This window comes from Carcharhinus amblyrhynchos, chromosome 3 (genome assembly GCF_965287045.1).
Source record: "Carcharhinus amblyrhynchos chromosome 3, sCarAmb.v2.hapA, whole genome shotgun sequence".
Lineage (NCBI taxonomy): Eukaryota > Metazoa > Chordata > Chondrichthyes > Carcharhiniformes > Carcharhinidae > Carcharhinus > Carcharhinus amblyrhynchos.
In genome coordinates, this window is record NC_137326.1 from 98147624 (window position 1) to 98167520 (window position 19897).

The 19897-nt window shown below is 42.3% G+C and overlaps 1 protein-coding gene across 1 annotated transcript in view; it reads left to right on the forward strand.

The window, feature by feature from the left end:
- LOC145340954 (EF-hand domain-containing protein D1-like) overlaps window positions 1-19897 on the forward strand; it is a 127605-nt gene that overhangs the window by 94230 nt on the left and 13478 nt on the right. The gene's annotated exons all lie outside the window — the stretch shown is intronic.

Sequence of the window (19897 nt, forward strand, 5' to 3'; positions counted from 1 at the left end):
AAGATTACAACCACCACACACCATACAGATTATAAATACAGAATTGCTTGCATTCTAATTTAGGTACTAAAAATTCTTCAAACACTGGATAAAAGTCTGATTGGAGCCACAGTAGTCATTGATTTTAGTGAGCTTGCAACATACTACATGGTTTCATCAAATATTATTGAAGTGACGTCAATTCTTGTGACATGAAGGGCTCTATTTGTCTTCACAGTCCTAAATTAAAGCAAAAATGTACAGCAAGCACATCAGTCAGCAATGTTAAAGCCCAATCAGCCTAGGAAAAGTATGAACAGTATGAATATTTTTTAAGCGTGAATTCTATTTGAGGTGACTACACCCCTAGCTGGCTAGAGAGCTCAAGCTATTGCTATACCTCATTGTAATGCCATTCTCTTTCCACTAATTTTGAAACTACGTAGACAAAGTAAGAAGTTACAAACAGCACCATAATTGAAAGTTCTGCCATGGAAGACTTTAATACACTGTAATACAGTGACTTCAAAACACTATATTGATGCCTTTTAAATTATACTGTCTGCCTACATTATGTTAAAGCCAATAAATGCAAAGTCTGTGATTTCCAATGATTGAGTATTAAATGTGTGCTTTTAAAGCAGCTCATGCAGATAACTCTTCTGCTACCCTATGTTGTTGGGACAAATGAACAGCATTTATTGGTCTGGGTTTTGGGCCTGCATTATTGATGCAAATCAACTAATATTGGATTGTGGTCAGATTTTTAAAATGTCTAAGTTGTAAATTCTAGCCCCCTTGCTTAGTGCTCTGGCTGGTCTTGTATCTTCTCAGGATAATGACAGGCTGGTGTGGAGGAATTTTAATGCAGTCTGTGCTATTTTCCCTGAGGCTAGACTGATAACTTAAAGTGGTTAAGAGTTTGAGGTCTCCTGAGTTGGTTGAGGTATTTTGTTTGGGAGGTGGGGTGGGGAGGGTTCTATTATCTGACCAACCTAAAAAATAAATTAATGAATTGTATGTGTCAGTGGCATTTTCTTATCGTAGGGTAGTTAATTGGATTGAATATCAGAACAAAGTAGGCTGAATTTAATGAGGATAATATTGAAAGTTGGTCATCTTGACTAATTGTATTTCATTTGCTGTTTATCATCAATTATATTAATGTTAAATGGTCCATCTGCAAGCTAACTTTTTAAGCTGCTTCAGCATTGTAACTTGCCTTGACGTACCTGCATATATCCTCCCTCCTGCCCTCCAACAATAATTTGTTAATTACAGTACACAGTGCAGCAAATGGCCCAGCAGATCTGTGATGACTTGTATTCTGTTACTTTTCCCAATGTTATCTCATTGGTATTTTCAAAGTCAGTAGCAAATGCCAAGTTGGTGATTTGGTTATAATAAAATCAAGGAACACAAACAAAATTCTCAATGTTTTGTTTATAGCAGTGGTTAGCACTGCTGCATCACAGCAGCAGGGACCCAGGTTCAATTCTAGCCTTGGGTGATTGTACATTCTCCCTGTATCTGCCAGAGTTTCCTCCGGGTGCTCTGGTTTCCTCCCACAATCCAAAGATGTGCAAGTAAGGTAATTGGCCATGCTAAATTGCCCCTGAGTGTCCCAAGATGTGTGGGTTAGGGAGATTAATGAGGTAAATATCTGAAGGTTCACGAGAGAGGGCCTGGGTAAGATGCCCTGTTGTAGAGTTATGCACACTTGATGAGCTAAATGGCCTCCTCCTGCACTGCAGGGATTCTAAGAACAAACTCATGCTGGGTTTCGTAGTTGTATTGCCATGTGGCCTTAATAAAAAAATGAGTTTGCCTTTGCCAGAAATCCTTTCTAAATGTGGCCTTCGTGGAAAATGTAGCTCGCAGTCAAGAACAGTGAAAGATGCTGATATATATCAGATTTAACTTGATATCAGATTCTGCATTATATTCTAAGTAGTGTTGTTTTTCTTGCATTTCACCCATTTCCTGATTCTTGGATGTGGTTTGGATTGCTGACTTACGAGAAAGCCCCAGAGTCTCCAGAAATTAAACAGCGATCATCTGGACATTGCTATGAGCAATCCAGGGGAAAAGTCATAGGGTATTAAAATTATTTTTAATCTTTTTTGAGAAGTTCATTTTTTAATGATAGAAGCATTGCGAGACAAAGTGAAGGTGGTGGAGTCAGTGGTGGGAAAATCTGCTTGACAACTACCATCCTATCTAACAACAATGTTTGTTTTGCAATTGATAAGGGAAGGCAGGAGTCAACATGTGGAAGCAGAACAGCAGCAGTGTAGAGATGGGGGGAGGGGGGTCATGTGATTCTTAAAAACACTCCCATTATGCATTTAACCAGAGTTGGCAGCCTTAGATGCAATATTTGTAGACCATGCATGGTCAGAGCACACCGAGATATGGTTTGGAATGAGCCTCAAGCCTATTTATCCCTGTACATAGTTGTATGTAGAAAATAAATAAAAGGCACACTCAGGAATCCAGAGAAAACATTACTTTTTCATAAATGACATGGTATTGTTTAGGTGATAGGAGTGTGGGTGAACTCATCTGAGACTTCATTGTGGAGGGTGTGCTTGATGAAACTTTTATCTGATTTTTTTTTCCCTGCAGTCCAAGGGGGCTCTAACATTGTCTAAGGCAGTTCAATTAGGTGAGACAGTCTGAACTCCAGAAGCAGAACTAAGATTTAATCCTATGTGACAGTGATGCTTTGTGGGGTCAGACTACTGATTCAGTCCAGTTTGTGAACAATAGAGGTACCAGCGCCCTCAGTAAAAAGCCAAACCAGAATGAAGAGAAAGTGGCCACTACTGTTATCCACTGCTCCCATTACAGTGCAAGATAACACCATTGGCTCAAAGACTGTCCTGCCATGAACACAATGCCATTCCTGCAGGAGAAGGGACAATTTTTAAAGCAGCATACCATAAACTAAATCTTTCAACTCCAGTTCAGAGTGAAACGTACTGACAAACGTGACATGCATTTTTCTGGGCAAGACTGCAAAGTCCAAGAGGAATTTGTGGAGCACAGATATTATCGGTCAATGGCCACAAACAAGGCAAATTTTAAATTAGACTCTGGAGCACAAGTGTCACTTCTTTCCAGTACAATGCATTGGCTGACCCATGTCTTTCCCCAGCTACCTACCATTTGGTTCTACAGTCCTGAGGCCACTCTGCTGAAGGCATAAAGGCTGCTGACTGTTGTGTTCTGATATAATGAAAGAGAACTCTGTATCCTATTCATCCTCATTTTCTCTCGAGCAGAGAGGCTTGTATTGAGTTGCAGCTCCTTTATTCACCTGCTGGATTCCAAGTTGAAACAGACAGCATGAGCCGGTCTTCCTGGAAAACACTCCATACCTGCAGCCACAAGAGGAATGTCTAGAAATTGCACATTCCTTTTGGAGAGGATGAATGAAGAGGTGACCAGGATACCAATCCACCTGATTATTCTGAAGGGCCTAGCATTAACCTACAACAACCCGATGCAGGAACTAGAAGGTCAGAAGGCAAGTCAGCAGAAGCTCTTGGAACACCCACTGAAACAATTGGAGAAAATAAATTTGACTGAGGAAAAACCTGATCTCCAAACTGAAGACAGTAACAGTTGAAGTACCACCCACTGATCTTGCACACATCTCAGATGTACAGGGAAGAGAAGCAATAGAACACCACCTAGCAACAAAAACTGAGGTGAAATCCAGTTCTGTTCCAGATATTGATTTGCTGAAGTTCCTGAGCTGCTAAGGCCTTATGAAGGGAAGAAACATACAGGTGTGAGGGAAGATTGCATGAGTTCTGACATTACCAACAAAAGAACTATCAACCCTACTTGAGAGTATTTTCCATTCTTCTTGTTTTTCTTTTGGATTTGTTCACAGGGACAAGAATCACCAACTGTATGTGGGCAACAGATACTTTCGCCAGACAGTAGACTTGGTGCATTGGAAGACTACGGACCACCAACAGCTGGATGAACACCAGGAGAAGCTGGGGAGTGTGGGGGAAGAGTAATGACTAATGAACATACAAAAATAATTGACATGAAGCCCAAACCATCCATCTAGCTTTTATACAGTAGTGACACATTTGGGCATCACTTTGTGACTCCTTACCCTACAAGTAATGTGTAGTTTGACTTGTATTATTAGGAGCTACCTCTTGTACAATGTGATCTCTGCCTCAGGCAAAAAGCAGTTCCACTCTTTCATGAAGGTAAAGATTTAATCAGCATTCACCACACAAATTAACAAATTATGGATGTATTATTCTTTGGGGAAAGAATAACTACTTCACATTTGTCCTTGTCTAACTTGTATAGTCCTTTTGCCTTCCCTTTAATGTTAAATCCATGAGCCAGGTTTTCATCATGGAAACAGGAATTGAGAGATTGGATGTTTCCCAAACACACTTTTGAAATGCCTTCTCAGTATGTCTGGTTAAATTTGAACTAAAACAATGGTCACAGGTACCAAGACCAGCATTGTGGAGGGCAGCCATGGCCAGGTAGGTGGGGGGGGGGGATGTGTGGGTGGGGACAGGGTTAGGTAGGAATCTTCCTAGAATGCTGGCTTCCTGGTCTACTGCTAGCTGCCTGGCTCCAAGTAGTTACAGCAACACTGAACATCACAAGGAGCCAGCCGACTGACTAGAAAATTCCAATTGGCCTCTTACCCATGGCCTTATTTGGCTTGTTACTGAGCTGGACTAGCTAGCTGCCTTTTGTGGATGGGTAACTACCCCAAAAATGTTTTCTGAGTGGGATGATGCTGGCATACCAGACAACAACGTGAAACATTTTGCTGTCAACCTGAGATTGTTGAACTCAAACTTCCTTTTACTGCCTTTTTGGGGATTTCTTTTTTGTCTTGCCTGTGTTTTAAATTGGCACTTGGAATTGCACACAGCCCAACATGACCTCTAGGAACGGTTGTATAAATAAACAGTACAACACAAACCTTGTGCCAACTGGGAATGCAATGTAGCCATGTTTTTTTTCTCTTACTAATTGCAAAACCACCACATGAAAAAAAAATGTGCATTTTTATAGTACTGCTCATGACCTTGAGTCATCTCAGATGTCATGATGTGGAGATGCTGGCATTGGACTGGGGTAAATGCAGTAAGAAGTCTGACAACACCAGGTTTAAGTCCAGCTGTTTTTGATTTTACTATCAAATAAATCGGTTGGATTTAAACCTGGCGTTGTCAGACTTACTCATCTCAGCTGTCACAGCTAAAAGATTACTTTATTGAAGTGTATTTAGAGCAACATGATCAGATCACCTACTCTAAGGTTAGCTAAGGCACCAGTATCATGGAGTATTTTACACACGCCTTTTAGAACATTAATGGTTTGCAGTTCAATGTTGCATCTGCAAAATGAAGGTTGAAATTTTCCACTTCTATCAACAATGGAAATCAGGGGTGAGCTCGCAGGGCAGTGCACAAAATTTGGAAAATGATAGCAAAAGCTGGTTTCCCACCAGTGGGAAACTCCTTTTGGATTTTTTCTCTCAAATTTGATTAACAGTTAAATTTCTGGTTGGATTTCCTGCTCGTCTCTGGGAAACATCTTTACATTAATTTGCATCTCATGAATACTTAGCCTGGCTCAGGTCACTATCTGTACAGTGTCTGTAAATTCTGTGTTTGCGTGGTTTTCCTCCCACAGTCTGAAAGACGTAGGTTGAGTGCGATGGCCATGTTACATTCTCCCTCAGAAGCCAAAATGTGACAACTACATGATTTTCACAGTAACTTCATTGCAATGTTAACATATCCTACTTGTGACACTAATGAATGAACTTGAACTTAAAAGGCTAACTTGCTGGAATTACAATCCCCTTTCAACTTTAGTGCCTTACCAACAGCTAACCAGAATGGATTTTCTGTCCTACCCATTGCTGGAACAGAAATTCCAGTCCAAAGTCAATGGACCTTTTGGCTAGTCTGTCAAACTTTCCATCCTACCCAACACAATTCCTGCCACAGATGGGACGGAAAATCCCAGCTTGTGTAGAATTGCTTTATATGTGGTAAACTTCATTTAGTTAGTGACTTTGGGTATGCAGATGCTGCTTTTGTCTAACTTAATGTTGCTGCAAGATTTCTGGTGCTTTTTACCCAAGGTGCATTAAGGCTGGACACAGCGAGACCAATGGGAAGGAGGAAAGTGGAGATGAGTTTGGAGTGTGGAATGATGAAGGGATGTGGTGTTGGAATGTGGAAGGAAAGGGGTGGTCAAGGTACAGAGTAGACAAGTGAAAGACTGTCCTAGAATAAGAGTTACAAGACAAAGAAGTGTAGGAGACTGTCCTGGGGCTGAGACTATGCTGTCAGAGGGTGATTGTCCTGGGGCTGTGGCCACTGTATGGCATGAATGTCTTGCCTCTAGTCTTGGGTGGGACACAGCCTCTCTGGGAAATGACGGTCATCTACAAAATAGTATGCAGACTGTGGTCAGTCACCTAAGGAATTGAGAAGGCAAGGGTAGTTACTTTCAAAGAAGGCATTGATTCAGTAAATTGGCAATTGTAAAGCCATGGGGTTGGTACTGGATGGTCTTAGGGGCTGGGCCTCTGAAAGGGAGTGGCCTCAAAGGGGAGAGGGACAGATCAACAAAGAGCATGTGAACATCAACATTGAAGAGATTAGAGGGGAGGATAGGAATACCCACGTGTAATAATGAGATCAAGGATAACTGGGGAGGCTGGATGGGAATTGGGAGGTGATGACTGGGAAAGAGGATGGGAGGAATGTGATCAGTGACAAGTAGGTTGGAAGTTTTGTTGCACTCCTGAAGATTAGGAACGCTACCTTTGTCTTTCTAACTGCATCATCAGAAAAGGCAAACTTCAATAAAACAATATGGGAAGGGTCTCAAGGTGCAGATGAGAAATTTGTGCCTACTAGTTTAGGCCAATTGATGGGATGGCTATTAATTATCTGCTCGAGACACAGAAAACAAGGTTCAACTGAATACTGATTGAGGGTTAAATGCCCATTGGAGGAGACTTGCTCCTTTTCTAATGTGCACATTCCTGACATAAACCATTAGGTTTTGGGGTTAGATTTGAATTAGTCTGGCCATCTGTCCCTGCCAAAGATGCATAAAATGAGAAAGAGGATCATCAATCAAGAGCACAGCTGCTGGCCAGAATCTACATGCACACCACAAACCTCAGTATTCCCATTTTAGTAGTCATGATTTGCAAGCATGACAACAGTACAATGCTGCAACAAAAGCAAAATGCTGGAAAATCTCCACAGGTTGGACAGCATCTGTGGAGAGAGAATTGTGCCCAGATTACAAATCTGGGTGGCCCTCTATCAGAGCTGAAGACAAAAAATAGAATGAGATTTATATTGGGGGGGGGGAGGGAGGGACACAGTGTAATTGACAAAGATGTCACAGACTAAAAGACAAAGGGAATGCAAATGATGGTAATAAAGGCTAAGGATGATGGTAATAGCAGCCCATAGGAGATCAGAACAGGTTTCATCTTAGCACAAGGCTCATCTAGTATCTCAGCTAATGGAGGCATTGACAATTGTCTGACTGAGGGTTAGAATCCATGGGCATATTCAGCACATTCACAAAGAAGGTCTTTATCAGGGTGCCATATTAGTTGGGGATGTTCAGCCACTCACCTATGGAGTTCCAAGATGTGTTTCACCTGCAAGGGATAAACAAGGGATGTCATGTATAAACAAAGGGCAGGCAAAGGGCTTCATATTAGCTTTCTCACTTGGAGATGAAGGGATTGCATTCCAGGTGAAAATGCAATACTGTCTCAAAACTATTGCCCACAGCTACAAGGAGGACTGGAGATTGCAGGCTACTAGCAATGCTGATGTCTTAATAGCTTTGATGCACGAGAGGAGAAGGAGGGCCTCTTGCCATTTGGCACAGCTCAGGAAAGATGATCACCCTGAAGAACAAGAGCTAGTGAGGGCCTTGCAAGACTCAGCTGCTGACAAAGGGGGATTAAATGCATAAGAAATTTGCCCCAACCCTAGGGTTTACAGAAAGCATGCTCATACATGGAAATGAATGAAAGACAATGTTCCAGACACTATTGCTTGATTAAAGAAGTAGCTAATATTTGCTGCATTCTCCATGAGGATCTCTCACTGCATGGTGTGAGACGGTGCCAGTTGTATTGGGAGGCCATCCACTACATGTTACTCTTGAGTTTACCGTCACACTTGAATTGTTGCCAGCAGCTCCTTCCAGGATTTCACTGGGAACCTCTGGATTCTCACAATCTGTGACACCAAATGCACCAGAGATGTGACTAATTTTGAATGAATGATGTGTGGAGATGCTGGCGTTGGACAAGGTGGGCACAGTAAGAAGCCTCAACACCTGTTTAAAGTCCAACAAATTTATTTGGAATCACAAGCTTTCAGAGCGCTGCTCTTTCATCAGGTGAGTCACCTGAGGAAATATCAGTGTTTCGAAAGCTTGTGATTCTAAATAAGCTTGATAGACTTTAACCTGGTGTTGTGAGACTTCTTATTTTTGAATAAAGCTTGTCATTGCATGCAGTTCCACAGGAAATTGCATCAACCCTCTCCATGCTGATATATTAACTCCAAACCATGAGCTTTCCTTTTATGCAATAACCTTTTATGTGATGCCTTATTGAATGCCTTTTGAAAATCCAAATACCCCACATTTTCTGATTTCCCTTTATCTACACTGATTGTTATAATCCTCCAGGAACTTTGGACAAACTTGATGTTTATTAACCAGGTATTATATGGCAGTGGTTTCTCACTAGATTTTACTGTGCTGTCTCAGAATGGAAATTGAACACATGGTCTTCTAACTTGGAGTGCTACCATTTTAGCAAAGGCTGGTGCCTGATGTAGGATCTATGTAGATTGCAACCCTCTGGATTTTTTTGTGAATTGAAATACATACTGCATGCACACGTGTGTGTGTGTGTGTGTGTGCGCGTGTGTGTGTGTGTGTGTGTGTGTGTGTGTGTGTGTGTGTGTGTGTGTGTGTGTGTGCGTGCACTGCTTATAGATCAAAGTGTTTACAGAGTGTTCATGTATTGCTAAAGCAGAGTAGGCTTTAATATACATCTTGACCATATCTTCTGGTTATGCTGCCAGTTCTGTTGCGCTTTAATTTTCAAAAACATACTGCAAATGATTATCATCCAGCCCACTTCCTTGTCTTGGAGTATCTTCAGATATATCCTCTTGGAACCCACCTCAGGAAGCTCCAGACTCTTGTTCATTCGACTACTTACTTATTTCACTCCGCTGGAGGTTGTTTGAGTGGCTTATTCAAAGCATTTGTTTTCAATCTCCTGTGGGAAATCGTTTGCCTGGAAAATTTGTGCGAGACACATGTTTCCACTGAACTAAATGTTAAGCTGGATGGAGAAGATGCTTTTCCCAATACAGAGTAATTGCAAATTCATTCATTATAAACCAGTTTACAATTTCGCTAACTGTTTTTCTAGGATACCTAAAACCACCAACTCTTCTTGAATGGGATGGGCAGAAAAGAAGTTTATGCAACTTGGGTTTTTATTTATTTTGGTAGCTTCCATCTATTCTTTCCTGATTTATAAATGTGCTACTCCTCAACTGCATTGGGAGTTTTTCAGAATGGAGCATTTGTGAAATATATTCTGGAAGTTGTTACTTTTGTGTTGAGCACTAAAATCAGAGTGCAGTTTGAATTTATTTAAGGAATTTTATTTATTAGTGTCTATACATTTAACACTGCAATGAAATTACTGTGAAAATCCACTGGTCATCACACTCTGGCATCTGTATGGGTATACTGGGGGAGAATTTAGCATAGCCCATGCACCTAACCAGCACGTTTTTTGGATTGTGGCGGGGGAAAACCATATCACCTAGAGGAAACCTATGGGGAGAACATGCAGACTCCACACAGACAGTGACCCAAGCCAGGAATCAAACTTGGACCCCTGGCGCTGAGGTAGCAGTGCTAACCACAGCCATGTCTATAGATAGCATTACCCTAAACTAAATATTATTGTTCAGTTCTAGCAGTTTAGATATAAAATTACACAATTTTTAATTATTTTAAATATATTTCGAACTAATCATCTTTAAATAGACACTAAACCACTTGGGTGAGGAATTCACTTTGTGAAAACCCTTTCATTAGCAATACTAGCAAAATGTATCTTTAACAAGTTGCAGAACAACAGCACATGTAGCAGCTGAAACTGTCCACAATGATTCATTTTGAAACAGATGTATATTAACCCTTGGGATAAAGGCTGCATGGGTCTTGATTTAATATCAAAGAAATGCAGTGAGCAATCATGCTGTTACCATTAGCTCTCCATTGAACTAAAGGAAATAAGCCACCATTTTCTTTGTGATTAATTCACACGGGAGCATACTTAATCATTGCATCAACTGGCATCAAATTACTTAGCCATGGAGCAGCTTGGAAATTTTGAGCAGTGGTGACCACTTGCTTAAATAATTCAGAATAATCCAAGGAGCACAACTAAAAATGTCTGAGCTAATATGGCATGAGTAACCCAAAATTACAAATGTTGAGGGTGATCCTCCCAAAGAAATATCAAGTCCCCATTCTGTGTAAAAACTGGAGTAAATCCTGCTGGTATTTTTTTTCAGTGGGAGTTTCTCCCACATTATATATTGCAGAGTGCCTCAATGTGAATAGTGCTGAAATTTAGTGGGTGAGGCCTATTCCCAGTGGAGAGTATGCACCAATCGCAGTGCTGTGCTGCACTGCCAGTCTCCTGATCACTGGCCAGCCCCACAATCCCCCAGCACTAGTCCTCTCATCTCCCACAACCTGAACATGTCCAGGCCAGCCTTAAGCCCGCCCCCAGTCCACCTTTGTTCTCTCCCCACCCCCAAGTTTACTGACCCCCCCTCAATGGCGTCCCTCCATCTAACACTCAACCCAAATGCAAAGTGGCAGTGGGATCCCTCACCGATTTATAGATCACCCCCCAGTTGGGCTTTGCCAAGATGGCAATTCCTAGGGGGCAAACCCTCAGCACTCGATCATCTGGGGAGCCTTGATTGCGCCCTCTTACTATAGTGGGGTTAGGCCACCAGCTCCCCCCACTCCTGCCAGGAGTGGTTTACAGTAGCTCCTCACTAACAGGAAGTGAGATGCTAGTGGGTCCACTAATCATTATTAAAAACCAATTCACATCCTCATTAACATAAATTATTCAGCTGACAGGGCTGGAAATCCAGCTGCTGGAGATGCGTGAAGGCCATGGCACCCAGTGGGGAGCCTGCAGAATGACCCCCTGCTAGAGTCTCCTGGCCTAGAATCACCCCTGTTGACTCTTTTTTAAAGGAAGTTTCCTTTTGTAGACCTTTTTTAGTTCCAGAGTAAGCCTATTGCAGATTACCCTGTCTATCTGCTGGTGCATTTTAGAGACAACCTTTGCTAAAGCAAAAGTTCAGTCCATGTTACGTCTTTTCCTGCCTATTGTACAAATGAGAAAGTTCTAGCTTTTGTAAGGCCAGGAACGAGCAAACCACCATGCGTCAAGAAATGTATTGTTCAGGATTTAACTCCTCATTTGGCATTTGTGTCTTGGTCGCTAAGGGCTGAACTTTGCCAGTTGGACTTGCTGAGAGTGGGGGAGGCTCGCAGCAGGGACAAGAAATCTCTTATCAACGGGACCATTCTTCAACCAAGATTGGAAAAGGTTCAGTTGAGTTACTTCCAGTTACCATTTGAGCTGCACCCAGTTGGCCAGTTGGCCAGTTGAATGGCTTCCTGTTGAATCATCAAGCTGTTTTCATTGTGACCAGTTCACCTGGTTAAATTTACTGGATGTTGATAATCAACTCTTCTGAAATAATTGGACACTTCAATTGTGGGACCAAGTAGGGGGTGACCATGAGAGCAGTGTGCGTGTGCATACACATGTGTCCTCTTGAGGTGTGAGGGTTATTCCAATTGAGGGTAGGGGTTACAAATTGCGTTGTTGAGCCCCTCTGCTGGTGGGCTTACTCAATTGCAGTGCGAGTTGAATCACTCAAACTCACCCTGGAAACTCAGGATTAGTCTTCACAGGCTGTCCAAGAAAACGTTAGGACAAAAAGCATCCCTTAAGGGAGCACTCAATGCATGATCCCTTAAATAAGGGGCAATTAATCACCCCACACTGAAGTATTCAAACCTTACAAAACAGAAAATCTAGGAATTGATTCACTTCATTCACATAACTATCACCAATAAATGAAAAAAAAACAATAATGTAAGGTGAACCATAATGTAGTGCTGTAAGTTCCAAATTTTTATTCTGATGCGTAAAAGCACAAAACGTCTGAAGCAAAAACCACACATCAACAGTGCAGGAACCAAACAATAAACGTAGTGAAAATGCAGCAGTTAATCAAAATACTGAGCTTGGGTATCATTTACATTTAACATTTAATGGTTCGTTGAATTTTTGTTTCTTCATAAAGTATGTAATCTCTTCAAATATTCATTTTTGTTTTCAAACTCTTTCATGAAAGCCTCCTTCCCTGTCTGGAGGTAGCAAGTGAAACATTCTGTAAAGTGAAAGAAAAGATTTAAGCTTGAAATTGGTTGGGGAATTCCAACACAGTTGACAAGGGGTCTCCAAGCAAACTTCCTGCTGTGAGAAATGGCCTCTTCTATGCTGCCTTCAATTAATCAGCCTGCCAGTTCATCAGGCCCATAGATGCCAACAGCCAAAGACTTGACAAATGTCTCCTTTTGCTGTGTGCTTCATTCTACATTCCCTCTGGTATCTCAATATTACATTGCAGCTTTACCTATAATTAGTCAGGGACTCACTGAGTATCCTACGTGGAGAACTGTATCATAATATTGACTCAGATCAACTACAGGCTCCACATAAGGTTGTTCAAACATTCAGTAAAATGTCAAATCGGGAGTGATGGCCGCAAGTTTAACATCATAATGATCCATCACTTTCTGCCAAAATCGACATAGAATTTACATTTGAACATTAAAGAATTATTACCCTACCATCAATTGCAGTGTTTTAGTGCACATGGCCTCTTCATGATGGCCCAGTGATGTTATCACTGGACTATTAATCCAGAAACCCAGTTACTGATCTGGGGATCTAGGTTCGAATTCTGCCATGGCAGCTGGTGAAATTTGAATCCAATAAGAAAAAAAATCTGGAAATTAGAATTTACTGATGACCATGAAACCGTTGTCAGAAAAACCCATCTGCTACACTAATGTCCTTTTAGGTAAGGAAATCTGCTGTTCAGTGAGTAGCACAGCGGTTAGCACTGCTGCTTCGTAGCTCAGGGATCTGAGTTCAATTCCTGGCTTGGGTCACTGTGTGGAGTTTGCACATTCTCCTCATGTCTGCATGGGTTTCCTCCAGGTGTTCCGGTTTCCTCCCACAGTCTAAAGATGTGTGGGTTATGTGGATTGGCTATGCTAAAATTGCCCCCTTACCGGCCTGAGAGGCATAGGTTAGAGGGATTAGTGGGTATAATACGTAGGGATATGGGGATAGGGCCTGTGTGGGATTGTATTTGGTGCAGATTCGATGGACCAAGTGACCTTTTTCTGCACTGTAGGGTTTCTATGATCTGGTCTGGCTTGCACGTGACTTCAGAGCCACAGCATTGCAGTTGACTCTCAACTGCCCTCGGGCAATAAATTCTGGCCAGCCAGTGACGCCCACAAATGAATTTAGAAAAAAAAACATAGGGGGCTTGCTGACTTGGCTGGCATTGGGAGTGGAAACATCTCCAACGCACCTTCCTTGTGTACTGTGGCTGGTGTGTCACCTCACCCAGCAACATGATAAATTTTCATCATTCATTTGGGTGGCATGGTGGCACAGTGGCTAGTCTCACAGTGCCAGGGACCTGGGTTCGATTCCAGTCTCAGGTCACTGTCTGTGCAGAGTCTGCTTGTTCTCCCCATGTTTGCATGGGTTTCCTCCGTGTGCTCTGGTTTTCTTCCAGTCCAAAGATGTGCAGGTTAGGTTAAATGACCATCCTAAATTGACCCTAATGTCAATTAGCACGGTAAATATTTTGGGTAACGGGAATGGAGCCTGGATGGGATTGTGTCGGTGCAGACTTGATGGACCGAATGGCCACCTTCTGCACTGTAGGGACTCTATGATCCTAAGAGGTTACTCAGTAAAACACACTTTCACCATGCACTGTCGGGATTCTATAATGTATTAGAATCAGGAGGCCATTGCAAAATGCAATTCACTATCACCTATTTGCAACCAGATAAAGCCGCAGAAGGAGATGTACTATGTAACATTAAAATTACATAGCAGCCTGTGGTTCATAGCTCTAGCTGCCTTTTCTTGAACTAGAAGGGCGTTTTTGTATGAAATACCCCTTGCAACCATTCTCTCTTCCCTTGTTGCTCTCAAACCTTTGAGGGCAGTCACTTCCTTAATTCTGCCAGACAGAAGTCATATTTGAAATAATCCAGTTTTGATCTGAGATCTTATTAACCATTCACAATGGGAATTAGAGAGAAGAAATTTACCTTGAATGAATCTTCAAGTGCCCTCTAACTCTTTTGCAAGTGCAGAGCAGGAGGATGGGATGGTGCGGGTTATAATAGCAGGCAGAGTTTCCAGCTACAATATCCCCAACTCTTGCCTCTATTTATGAAAACAAAGTATCCTTATATCTTTAAAATCTAACTGTGAGCATGAAGATGGTGAGCTTAAACTTAGGAATACACTTTTGACTTGACCTCTTGTACTCCACTGCTGTTTGAGATTCATTGGACCATCCAGAGACTAATGATCAGTTGCTAATGTGATGCTGCACAACTTGATGGCTGTACTCTTGATGAATACATTAACTCAAAACTCAGACAAACATTGAAGAATTAAGTGAAAAAGGAAGTCTTCCTGTGAAAACAGAGCAAATATTTTACGTGCGTTTAATAAAGGAGCAATGTTAAAATGGTTCCACAGCCTCTCATCTGTCTCCAATAAAGTGAGTAAGAAGTCTCACAACACCAGGTTAAAGGTATTTCATGAAGGAATTAGCTACAGCTCTAGGGCTGAAATGATCAATGGATATGGGAAGGGATGCTGAGATAAGGCTATTAAATTTGATAACACACAAATGTTCTCATTAATGTTCTTTTTATCAATTACAAACAAGAGAAAAACAATTATGATATTGAATAACTCAATGTACTGTTCCAACACACCATTCTTACCAGCACACCACTACCCCTGTCCCCTACCACCCTCACCCTGATTTTGGTTCAGCACAGAAAGTAAGAATGTGCCTGTGATTTTTCAGCTCTGCAACACCTGCTGTGAATTAGTCCTTTGGTTTTTGAACTCCCAGCATCTTGAGGTAGAGATAGTGCTACTCCTTGCCTCTAGCCAACAAACCACCAATAGCAAAATTTTCACTACAGAAAATTAAGAAAGACTCCTTCCAACTAGTCAGCAGAATTTCAAATACCAGGGGGTAACACACAAATACTACTTTTCAGGCTGGAGACCAACAGGTTCTAAGTAGCCAGCAACCAAAATTGAAAGTGAAGAACACTTCTCATTGAGCTATCAATCATTCATCTACTACCACTACCCCACCCCACCCCAACTAGTCAAATAGGTCGTAAAGCTCCAGGTCATTGCCTTAGGCCCAAATTAAAACTGAACAAAAAGCCTATTATATGACACCAACAACAATAAAAGACGCCATAACAGACTTCATGGTGCAAATAACAAAAAATAACAGGGTTGCTTAAAATCTGCAGAAAACATGATTTAAAATACACTTCATAATTGCACAGGAGCATTACAAATTCCACAGATGAACTGCTCTCTGGGTGAAGAAATTTCTCCTCAACTAAGTCCTAAAAGGTTTATCCCTTATCCTCAAACAATGACCCCAATTCTGGACTCCTCCTCCATCGGAAATATTCTTTGTGAATCAGTCTAACCCTATTAGAATTTTATAAGTTTCTATGAGATCCCCTCTCGCTTTTCTAAACTCCAATGAATATATTCCTGACTGACTTAGTATCTCTTTATGTGACAGTCCTCAAATCCCAGGAATCAGCCTGGTAAACCTTCACTATTCTCCCTCTTGAGCAAGAACATCTGTCCTCAAATGAGGACACCAGAACTGCACATAATATCCCAAGTGTGGCCTCACCAGTGCTCAATATCATTGCAATATAACATTGCCCATCCTATGCTCAAATTGCCTCACTATGAAGGCCAACATATCATTTGTTATGGGAAACAGTGATATCCCTCAGTTAATCCACTTGTATGTAGATGAGAGTGGCACAATGGTTAACACTGCTGCCTCACAGCATCAGGGACCTGGGTTTGATTCCCAGCTTGGGTCACTGTGCGGGAGTCTGCAAGTATCTGTTGGTTTCCTCCCACAGTCCGAAAGACGTGCTGGTTTGGTACGTTGACCACGCTAAATTCTCCCTCAGTGTATCCGAACAGGTGCAGGAGTGTGATCACTTGGGGATTTTCACAGTAACTTCATTGCAGTGTTAATGTAAGCCTACTTGTGACACTAATAAGTAAACACATGAACCAGTAATTAGATTAACTCGTTCCTGACATTCTAATGCCCTCGATTAAAGTCAACTGGACAAGAGAGGATACCAACTGGTTCCCAGTTACAATCGCTAGGTGGATTATTCCAGCTACATTCGATTAGAACAAGTTGTAACCTGTTCATTCTGGTAAATGCCAGTTGTGTCCAGTTGGTATTTCTGGCTTACTCCAATTGATTTTTATCCAGGTCAGGAACCCAGAAGTTCAAGGGGTGGACTTCTAAGCTTGAGCATCCCACTACTGGATTTGGCTGACCAATTGCAGCCATAATCACCTGACTGTTGAAGCCTCTATTTAATGGGATCCTGATGAGCACCGGAATGGAATCATTCTACAACTGATAATAAGAAACAGCAACCCGAGTGATGGAGTCCTCACGAGGGAAGGCTGCTCCACACCCACTCTGACCACCCCCAACACCGCACCCTGACCCCCCCTCTTCCCAACCCCCCACCACCCACCTGCCCCCAGCTCTGAGGCTACTCTTGAGATAATGCAGGCTATTAGGGCCAGCACAGAATTTCTTTTCTCAGTGGATGTGAGCCTACCTCAGAAAGCCACTGAGGAGGTGCGTATCAGAAGAGCCAGCCCTTATTTATAGAATCCTACAGTGCAGAAGAAGGCCATTTGGCCCAAAGGAGGTGGTATTAGGCATCCTAAAAAGCATTAAACTAGATAAATCCCGAGGACATGATGGAATCTACCCCAGAATACTGAGGGAAGCAGGGACAGAAATTGCTGAGGCCTGGCAGAAATCTCTGCATCCTCATCCATTCTGCTGGATCTTCACCTGTAGCCAGTGTTGTTCCATTGTTTAAGAAGGGCAGCAGCGATAATCCAGGAAATTATAGGCCAGTGAGCCTTACGTCAATGGTAGGCAAACTATTGGAAAAGGTTCTTTGGAACAGTAAATGCTCGAACCCTTCGGAGTATTGACCAGCAGAGAGATCTGGGTGTACATGTCCACTAACCACAAAATGGCAACGCAGGTAGATAAGGTAGTCAAGAAAGCATACAGCATGCTTGCCTTCATCGGTTGGGACATTGAGTTTAAAAATTGACAGGTCATGCTGCAGTTGTATAGAACCTTAAGCCTCATTCAGAATATTGTGTACAGTTCTGGTTGCCACACTACGAGACAGATTTCGATGCTGTAGAGAGGGAATAGAAGAGTTTTACCAGAATGTTGCCTGGTCTGGAGGGTATTAGCTATGAGGGGGGATTGATAAACTCGGTTTGTTCTCACTGGAATGACGGAAGTTGAGGGGTGACTTGATAGAGGTTTACAAGATTGTCCATGCCACTCAGATTGGATAGTCAGATGCTCTTTCCTAGGGTAGAAAAGTCAAATAAGTACTAGGGGACATAAGTTTAAGGTGCATGGGGTAAGGTTTGAAGGAGATAGAACCATAGAACACTACAGCACAGAAACAGGCACTTTGGCCCTTCTTGGCTGTGCCGAACCATTTTTCTGCTTAGTCCCGCTGACTTGCACCTGGACCATATCCCTCCATACCCCTGTCATCCATGTACCTGCCCACGATTTTAAAATGTTAAAAGTGAGCCCACACTTCATCTGGCAGCTCATTCCACATTCCCACCATTCTCTGTGTGAAGAAGCACCCCCCCCCTCCATATTCCCTTTAAACTTTTGCCCCTTCACCCTTAACCATTGCCCTCTAATTTTTTTCTCCCCTAGCCTCAGTGGAAAAAAGCCTGCTTGCATTCATTCTATCTGCACCCATCGTAATTTTATACACCTCTATCAAATCTCCCCTCATTCTTCTACTCTCCAGGGAATAAAATCCTAACCTATTCAATCTTTCTCTGAACTCAGTTTCTCAAGTCCCAACAACATCCTTGTAAACATTCTCTGCACTCTTTCTACCTTATTAATATCCTTCCTGTAATTAGGTGATCAAAACTGCACACAATACTCTAAATTCGGCCTCACCAATGTCTTATACAACCTCACCATAACATTCCAACTCTTATACTCAATATTTTGATTTATAAAGGACAATGTTCCAAAAGCATGCTTTATGACCCTATCTACCTGTGATGCCACTTATAGAGAATTATGTATCTGTAGTCCCAAATCCCTCTGTTCTACTACATCCTTCAGTGTCCTACCATTTACCATGTATGTTCTACCTTGGTTTGTCCTTCCAAAGTGCAATACTTTATACTTGTCTGCATTAAATTCCATCTGCCATTTTCAGCCCATTTTTCTAGCTAGTCCAAATCCCTCTGCAAGCTTTGAAAACCTTCCTCACTATCCATTACACCTCTAATCTTTGTATCATCAGCAAATTTGCTGATCCAATTTACCACATTGTCATCCAGATCATTGATATAGATGACAAACAACAATGGACCCAGCACTGATCCCTGTGGCACACCACTAGTCACAGGCCTCCACTCAGAAGCAATCCCCCTCTACCATTCGCTGGCTTCTTCCATTGAGCCAATGTCTAATCCAATTTACTACCTCTCCACGTATACCATGAGATGTGTAAGGCAAGGTTTTACAGAGGGTGGTGAATGTCTGGAACATGCTCATGGGGAGGTGGTGGGAACAGGTACAATAGCAGGATTTAAGGGGCAACTAGACGAATACATGAATTGAATGGGAATGGAAGGATACGGACTCTGTAAGTTCGTACGGTTTTAGTTCAGGCAGGCATCGTGATCAGCGCAGGCTTGGAGGGCCGAAGGGCCCATTCCTGTGCTGTACTTTTCTTTGTTCTTTGAAACTGTACCAATCACAATCCCACCCAGGTCCTATCCCCATGCATGTACCCTGCTAATCCCCCTGACACTAAGGAGCAATTTAGCTTGGCCAAGCCATCTAACCTGCACATCTTTGGACTGTGGAAGGAAACCAGAGCACCCAGAGGAAACCCATGTAGACACGAGGAGACTGTGCAAACTCCATACGGACAGTGACCCAAGCCGAGAATCCCTGGTGCTGTGAGGCAGCAATGCTAACCACTGTGCCACCGTACTGCCCTCATGTTGCAAGAGGTTCAGTTACCTCATCAGGGAAAGAAACCTGAGTGATCAAGTACCAGCCCTTGATCCTTACTTCTCCAGTTCGCTGACCAGCACACATTGCAGTTCCACCCATTCCGCTCTCTTGAGACAACACCCCACATCATCTACAAAGCCACCACCTAGAACTACACTCAGAATATTGCCATCTCACACCCATCCCTCATAGTCACCCTCCACAAAATGCTGATGCTCTTCCTCTCAACAAATTCAATTTCTCCCATTCATCTTTCTCTCCTT